At 42.8% G+C, this 8,919-nt stretch overlaps 1 long non-coding RNA gene across 1 annotated transcript; it reads left to right on the top strand.

Moving 5' to 3' along the window:
• Positions 1-2,492: 2,492 nt before the first annotated feature.
• On the top strand, positions 2,493-6,679 carry LOC144583431 (uncharacterized). The gene is made up of 2 exons (XR_013537188.1): positions 2,493-2,583; positions 4,072-6,679. It is a non-coding gene; the product is annotated as an uncharacterized LOC144583431 (long non-coding RNA).
• Positions 6,680-8,919: the final 2,240 nt, after the last annotated feature.

Here is an 8,919-nt window from a genome sequence, read left to right as displayed (position 1 = left end):
TCCCAGACTCGGTGTTATGTAATCTGCATTCCTGCTTTGTTGCTATCTAGCTACAAAAAGTAAACAGAAATAAAAAATTGATGAAGTAATAGCACCTCTCTATGTTGTCCAAAATATTTTTAAAAATTAAACATCTCCCCCCCCGCCCGCCTTCCCTGATGGTTTCCCTATCACATACAAAGATATACCAAAAATATAATTTATTCTATGTGAAGTTTGCATTATCCTTTGCAATCAATAATCTGTAAACATAAGTGAACCCTGTGACTTTCGCCGATATCTCTATCTCCTTTGATCTGTTTGATTTAGCACACGGCCAATGGAAGAATTTTGTATAACCAAATGCAAGGTTTTCTTTTTCATTCATTTTGAAATGATTGTCATCTTGGATCAGGGGAAGAATGGAAAACACCACTGTTAGCTAGAGCAGGAAACCTAGGAGATATTGAATCTCATTTCCCCATAAATTTGTAAACAAGTGCAATTAAACCTATTGAGTATAGAACTACCACATAGTTTTGAGCATAGAGCTTAGAACTCGGGAAAACAGGGAACTGTCTATGGACAAACGCTGGCTCTATGGCTTGGAGATCGGGACGAGCGCCATGCCCTAGAGTCAGACACAACTGGACTTAAATGTCAAGGGGAACCTTTACCTTTACCTTTACCTTTACCTATAGAGCTCAGAGATTGTCTTCTTTGCTTACCCTTTGATCACATTAGATTGTCTTCTTTGCTTATCCTTTGATCTCATACCTTATTGGCATCCTTTCCCAAACCCACTGCTCTTCCATTTTTAAAAATAGGAGCCTCCTAAGGGGATATACAGGCCCATATAAACATAAAGAAAGAAGTTGCTTCAAATTCTTTCCTATCCATGAGACACCCCTACTGATATATATTTTTTCACTGCAGGGTATGTTCTGCTCATATGATTCTTGAGTGCTGCTGTGGCTTGCCTCGGAGGGTGGGGATCTTTCCACACCACCAGTGTGTCTCAAGACAAGTCCGTTGGTGGTTTGGCTGTACAAATATGTGAGGATTACTACACCAGGATGGGACTGGGGATGGCCTTGGCCACTTGTTCAGCAGGAAGGAGCTAGAAACTGGAAGAAGCACCAGAGAGAGTAGGTCACCTTTTCTGGGTGCCTTCTTCAAGTGAGAGCCTTGAAATGGCACCTGACTTATTTCAACAAACCTCAATATGTCTTTTGTATTGAAAACTATGGCTTTGATTAGACTTTTCCCCTTCAACTACTGTATAATGTCAACCCACAAAAAACCCATCAACACAAGTGTACCTCTTTTAACAGGAAACAGAACTTTAAGATAGGCAGAGTCAAGAAAGTCAGCTTATAATGCTTTTTGGGGGTGAGTGAAAGAGAGACATACAGCCAGAAATAAGTAATTTCTGCATTTGTACCCAACACACAGCAACAAATAGCAGGAGTTAACCTTTGGGTGGAAAACAGATTAACCAAATGAAAGATGGGATGAAAGTTTTTTTTTTCACCAAAATTTACAGCTCTTGTAAAAACAGGTCTGGAGCAAAGTCTTGTTGAAGCTTTCCTCAAGCTACGGTCTAATAATCAGAAGGAAGCAGTGGAAACATTATTATTTCATGAAATGTTTTCTCCTGCTAGCTCAGTGTAAATATTGCTTGAAATCCTTGAGCAGATATTCTGTCTGTTAAATTTATCTTAAAATCAGCAAAGGCTAATCTGATGAGGAATAAAGTTGAGATGGTTAGTCCTTCCCTTCTGCTTTTTTTAAAAAAAAGAATATTATCTCAACTGTTACGTCTATGACAAAGACTTTAAATTCAGAGGCCTAGCTGACAAAGAATTTCCTAGTATGGTAAACCAGAAGTTTTCAGTTGTTTGATTGCTCAGTGTTTGGTTTATGTTAAAAGTAGAAAGCCAAAGTGGGAAGTTCCCTTGAGTGTATTTTTGCTGGAAAAGCAGAATGTGAATCAACCCTTATATTCCAGGATAAGATATTTTCGTCCCTTTTGTGGCAAAATTCACAGAGAACTAGGCAAATAAACATTCCTGGTGGTCTCTTGGTCCATTATAAAGCTCTTTATAAAACCAACAACTGCTCAGGTGGTGGATCCTGATAGCTTAACAAGCCAAACAATTTATTTTTTTTCTATCGTTCATCTTGGACAGAGGACAGTAGTTAACTGGTGGAATGAAAGATTTTTCATCAAAGCTCACGGGTCTCGTGAAAACAAAATAAAGTCTTGGTGAAGCTCTCCCCAAGATTGGGTCTTATAACTGGAAGGAGGTATTGGAAATTTTATTTATTTCAGAGGTGCTTTATCTTGCCAGTGCAACCCCATAGCTCGGCATCCCCTCGGTAGAAAGTTACTACACAAAGGGTTACTAAAATACAGAACACAGAGGAAGGCTGGGACAATCTCCCAACGACCACAGCCTCGCCACTGCGTACCGGCAAGTGGTATATAACAGGAAACCTGAAAGAGGGAAGGCTGATCTAACTGGAGTGCTCAGCTCTCTCGATCACTGGGTCTATTCTTCCAGGGGAAGGCGTGAAGGAAAATATATTTGTAACAACTGGGTAAGTTTAGAGTCATGGATCAAGTCCAGTTTTCCAGGGGGCTATCGGGTGGGAAGCAGGTTTATAGGGTATGAATGGATGTGTGTGCCCATGTGATGGGGACACTCTTTTTTTGAGATGCAGCAGGTGTAGCAGCTAGATTGCCGGACAAAAGCTTGGGAGGCCAGAGTTTGAATCTCCTCTTGGCCACAAAATTCATGGGGTGACGGAGGATCAGTGAGTAGATGGCAACCCCTCCTATTTCACAGAGTTGCTATGGTGATATAAATGTGGAGGAAGGCCTTGAGCTCCTAGGAAGACGAGCAAGATGTAAATATTGAAAGACATGTTTAGATTTCGGAGTCCACTGGTAGCCAGAGTTTCTGGGTTCTGTTCGCAAATAAAGGTCAGAGGTGACTTGTGATATAGAGAATAACTAGAGAGGTGATCAAAACTTGTTATTGATGGTTTGGATGTACAGCCACCACGGACCCGTAACACTCCCCAAACAAAAGGTAAGCATGAACTGCTGGATAGCTCAGTGGTTTGGGAATCTGGAGTTAGATTCTCCACTGTGCCTCCTTGACAGGGGCTGGACTGAATGATCCAGAGGGTCCCTTCCAGTTCTGCAGTCCTCATTATTATTACAACCTACAGATTCTTCTTCAGCTCGGCTTTTATTTGAGCTATCCAGTTTTAAAATACATGTTTTAAAATCCAAGCCAGAGGAGACTGGACTCCCTGCTCACCATGACTTGGAGCAGGACTCCTTGCCCACACAGCCAGTTACCATATTTTTCTGTGTATAAGATGCCCCTATGTATAAGACGCCCCCATTTTTCTAATCCAAAATTAAGAAATCTAAGTGGGGCTTAGCAAGGGTGGGGGGAAAAGGGATCAAAGCACTGCTGGATAGCTTTGATCCTTGCTTTCCCCTCCACTTCTTTTTGTTCTCTCCTCAGCTTACTTCCGTGTATAAGACGACCCTCAATTTTTAGTTTAAAGATTTTAGACAAAAGTATAGTCTTATACATGAAAAAATAAGGTAATTCCCAAGTTCCCCTACATTGTCCAACAATCCTCCACCCGAATGCATAGTTCAGTGGCTTAGGTCTCCAGCTGCAGGGCCAGAGGTTGGGAGTTCGATTCCCCACTGTGCCTCCTGTGAGCAAAGCCAGCTTGTGTAGCCTTGGGGAAGTCCCTGAATGTCCTTGAAGAAGGGAATGCTAAACCACCTCTGAGTATTCTCTATCCAGCAAAGCTTGGAAAAGATCACTGGAAGTCAGAATTGACTTGATGGCCCACAGTAATTATTAACTAACTGATTGCTGGACTGACTCTTCCTCTTTTTCTCCTTCTTGCTTATCTGGTTCCCTGTTTTTCCCCCCAGGTTTTTTTTCCCTGTCTAGCTCTGGAAAGTTCAATGAGGTTTCCATTCACATAATCTTGTACAGGGTTGGAGTTGGGCCTCGTTCAGGAAAGTTACTTACAATTCCTTGCTTTTTGCAGGTAATCACCAACTACCAAAGGGCTCAATCATGTATCCAAGAGGCTCAGGTCCTCAAGCCCTTCTTCTCTTGCTCTTCTTGATGGCCACCACTGTCTTCCTGCAGAGTGAAGGCACCGCTTACAGCGACTTCCTGAAAAGGCACCAGGACAACCCAAAATCTGACTTTGAAGACGATCGCACCTACTGCAACCTGATGATGCACCGCAGGAACCTGAACTGCCAGCGCAGCAACACTTTCATCCACGCCAGCAAATGGCATCTGTCCTCCATCTGCAATTCCAGAGGGAAGAACCTGGATGGCAACCAGAACAGCAAAACCCTCTTCCCCATCACCATTTGCATCCTGGAGAAGGGCTCCAGAGGGCGTTTATGCCATTATTCTGGGGAAAGCAAGATCAGCAGGATCCGTGTTACCTGCAATAGGGGCCTTCCAGTCCACTATATTGCCCATGTTTAAGCCCGATGGTGGAACCCTCACCCTCTTGGTTGAACAGTCTATCATCTCACTCTTGCTTTGCTTTAGCAATCTCTTTTCAAGGGTCTCTTTGACTCTGAGTTCTCTGCAATGCTGTCCCCAATATCAATCGCTCCCGCCAGAACAAAGTGTAACTTAAGGCTGCATTGGATGCGTCCTCTCCCCCTTTTGTAATACAGCACCTAGCACAACATGTTTGCTAAATCACCATTAAATGACAGTGGTGCCTTCCTTGCATGGAAGGCTTTTTCTGTCTGATCCAACAAATGCGCAGCTAATTTATCTTGCACAATAAATTTGTTGCAAAGCAGCAAAGCTCTCGTACTTTCCTTGGTCTCGGCTGCCCCCGCGTGTTGCTAAAGCGATGTAGTGCACCTTTCTCCTGAAATATACTAGAAGGGCATGGCTGTCTTTTAGACCATTTAAAGACTCCCCTAGGTAGCATATTTATCACACACACCCCTTCTGCCACTTTGTGCCAAACGAGTATATGTTTTACTGGCATTTGTGCCCAAACGTATGTCTGTTTGATTTTGTTTAGTCGTTAAGTCGTGTCCGACTCTTTGTGACCCCATGGACCAGAGCATGCCAGGCCCTCCTGTCTACCACTGCCTCCCGGAGTTGGGTCAAAGTCATGTTGGTGGCTTCGATGACACTGTCCAACCATCTCGTCCTCTGTTGTCCCTTTCTCCTCTTGCTTTCACACTTTCCTAACATCAGGGTCTTTTCCAGTGAGTCTTCTCTTCTTGTGAGATGGCCAAAGTATTGGAGCCTCAGCTTCAGGATCTGTCCTTCCAGTGAGCACTCAGGGTTGATTTCCTACAGAATGGATAGGTTTGTTCTCTTTGCAGTCCAGGGGACTCTCAAGAGCCTCCTCCAGCACCACAATTCAAAAGAATCAATTCTTCGATGGTCAACTTCCTTTATGGTCCAGCTCTCATTGGCTCAAGCTCAGCAACCACACTATTACTGTGTAATAATGCTGGATTATCTATCCTCAGTGCACGGAGGATGCATATATACTAATGATCTGATGTTAGAGAAGGGGGAGATTGAAAATATTCTTTCTGTCAGTCCATCTCATTCTCTTCCCCTATTTTTTTTCTTTCCAGTTGTTCCTCAGCTACGAGACACAGCAAGCCATGGTTGCGATGGGGTCCCCTCTATTCTGGGTGGGTTTCACCTTAGCCTGGACACTCATCGCAACTCAGATGCTCCAAGACGTTGAGAAGGATTTTCAGTTCTTCAAAACAAGGAAGATTGATTTCCCACCACCCGATGTGTCAGACCTTAAAGCCTACTGCAAATGGATTTTGCACAGGCAAAATGAGTCTGCTACTCGTCCGATTCGTGCCTCAAATGAAGAGCTTAGAGCAGTGTGCAATCAATGTGAAACTGTTTTTTTTTTTTAAATTATCCTCAATTTCCACTGACAGACTGTAGGTCAAGTGTTAAATATGGGACCTATGGTATTAAAAAGATGGGAACGTTTGCCTTTTGGTGTGTTAAGGGCTATCCAATTTGTATAATGCAAATCGTCAAGACAGAGTATACCAATAGACCTGATTTGTAAGCTGTTTTTCTGCCCAGCCTTTTTCCAACATGGCTCGTTTGGGGAGATAGCTTTAAAACAAAACAAAACCACCTTCCCTTGGTCTTCTGTTTTCCCCAGTTGTTTCCTCATGCTTGTCTGATCTGATTTTCTCTTATAGAATTGCTTTCTTATCTACAATCCCAGTTCTCTATGCCAGCCCACTCTTGCCTGAAGGGCTCCCTGCCCTTCTACCTTGTGACTCCTTTTCAAACAACGTTCTTACTTGCATTTCAAAACCCACCTGCCTGTTAAGAGCATCTCATACAAAATTATGACAGCAAGAAAAATTACAAAAGAAGAAAAGGAAGGTGGAGCAGCTATTTTCATAAACAGACATCAGCATGAAAACTTAGGGAGTCTTGATAATCAGTTTCCAGTATGCTTTGATAAATCCCTAAGTATTCTTCTGTAGTTTATTTGTCAGCTTGCTTTAATTAGCACTTAGATGAATAAAGCAGGTGTACCTTCTGGATTCTGTTCTTTCATGTGTGGTGCTCTGATTTGTTCCTCATATGCTTAAAATAAAACATTTTTCAAATACTCCATAGTGTTATCTTTATTCTGGAGACATTGGGGATGGGGGCGGTAAAGGCATATCCACTCTCCTACATCCCTGTTTTAACCCCAGAAGAACCAACCAGAAGCACATGCTCCCCCTAGTGGAGGCAGGGCTCCTAGGAAGAAGGTAAAGATTCCCCTTGACATTTAGTCCAGTCGTGTCAGACTCTAGGGGGCGGTGCTCATCCCCGTCTGCAAGCCGTAGAGCCAACGTTAGTCCATAGACAGTTTCCGTGGTCATGTGGCCTAGACACGGAATGCTGTTACCTTCCCACTGTGGTGGTACCTATTTATCTACTCTCATTTACATGCTTTCGAACTGCTAGATTGGCGAGGAGCTGGGACAAGTGACGGGAGCTCCCTCCGTTGCGTGGATTTGATCTTATGACTGCTGGTCTTCTGACCCTGCAGCCCAGAGGCTTCTGCGGTTTTACCTGCAGCACCACCACGTCCCCCTAGGAAGAAAGCCCTGGTTATTTCTGAGCATCAGAGATTTGGGCACAATCTGACATTCCCCTCGGTTGCCCTGTTCCATCTGAATTTAGCTGAAATGACACCCTAGTGAAAGGGAGGAATTGCTTTGCCCCTGAAAAATGCTGAGATTAATGTATGCCTATGAATCAATCAAGGTTTCCTATACAGTTGTGCCCTGCTTAACGATTACCCTGTATAACGACGAATCCGCTTCACGACTATGTTTTTGTGATCGCAATTGCGATCGCAAAACTATGTTTTAATGGTTTTTTTTGCTTTGCGACGATTGGTTCCCTGCTTCAGGAACCAATTCCTCACATCACGATGGTCAAAACAGCTGATCGTCGGGTTTTCAAAATAGCCACCGGCTGTTCAAAATGGCTCTCTGCTGATTTTAGGAGGCATTTTTCGCAAGACAGGCACCCGAAAATGGCTGCCCTATGGAGGATCTTCGCTGGACGCTGAGGTATTCAGCCCATTGGAATGCATAGAACGGTTTTCAATGCATTTCAATGGGCTTTTTTATTTCGCTTTACGACATTTTCGCTCTACAGTGATTTTGCTGGAATGAATTAACGTCGTCAAGCGAGGCACCACTGTACTTTTCTGGGGAAAAAGAAGGACTATGGCACCTGTTGTGTTGAATGGTTGTGTGGACACTTCTCCCTTAAGAAGCTATCATGAGTTGCATTTGAGAAGTTTCAGGACAGTGTTTTATTTATTCTAGTCAGCAAAGAGAATCACATCACACACCAACATGGAGTGAAGTTTTCTTCTGAAGAACCAAAAGATGCCTGGATGGAGGCACGCAAAGTTCTATAAATAAATAACTAAACGTGATATTTCTTTCAAGTTCTTTCACAGGGATATGACCCAAAATAGAAGGTTTTTCTTTGGCATTTGCTTCTTTTCCAAAACTGGTATATTAGTTCCCCTCTCTCAGGAAGAAGCCTGAGTGTATTGTTTTATGACACCCTTTGTTGCCTGCCTCAAATATTTGTCTTTACACTTTATGAGTAATGGGCTTTTCCCCCAAGATGCATTGGAAGTTGGAGAGGGAAAGTGCAGGAAATATGTTGGCTATAGAGGCTCTGCAGGATTGGTTTGTAAATCCAAGCTAAGAACCTTCTGAGGAAAAAGAAATCTAAAAATGATGGAGACAATTTGAATGTTCTTATCACAATGTCTACATAATGTGCTGCCTCCTGCTTGGGTTTACAAATCAACCCTGCAGAGCAGGAATGCCAAAACACCTCCAAAATTCTCAATATTCCCATAGGCAAGGCACCGTCTTCAGTACCGCCAACCCCTCTTTCCTCCAGAAGAGCCAGACAGCTGGAAAAAAATCATATTAGCTTTCATGGATCAAATTCACTTCCTCAGGTATAAGAGTGAGATTACATGGCAATTTTCTATGTGTTTATACAAGGCATACAAAATAAAGAGACAGTGGTTGGTTGGTTGTTTAGTAAAGATAAGTTGCAAATTGTATGAGTCAATGTGGTGTTTCATACCTGGAAATTACTTGTGTATGATATTCAGATCTTTTCCATTCAAGCTTTGTACTTTAAAAGACGAAGATGGTCAGTGGGTGAAGGAACCCTTGGTATATTTATTTATGTTGTTGATTTAAAATGCTTTTATCCCAGGTCGTTCAAGAACAGAATAATGGAACAAGGTCTGTTCCTGTAAAAGGCCATCCACCTCTCTCGTTTACTTTTATAGTGTCCTTCAGGTGTGACGTTC

This window comes from Pogona vitticeps, chromosome 6 (genome assembly GCF_051106095.1).
Source record: "Pogona vitticeps strain Pit_001003342236 chromosome 6, PviZW2.1, whole genome shotgun sequence".
Lineage (NCBI taxonomy): Eukaryota > Metazoa > Chordata > Lepidosauria > Squamata > Agamidae > Pogona > Pogona vitticeps.
This window is presented reverse-complemented; position numbering and strand designations above follow the sequence as displayed.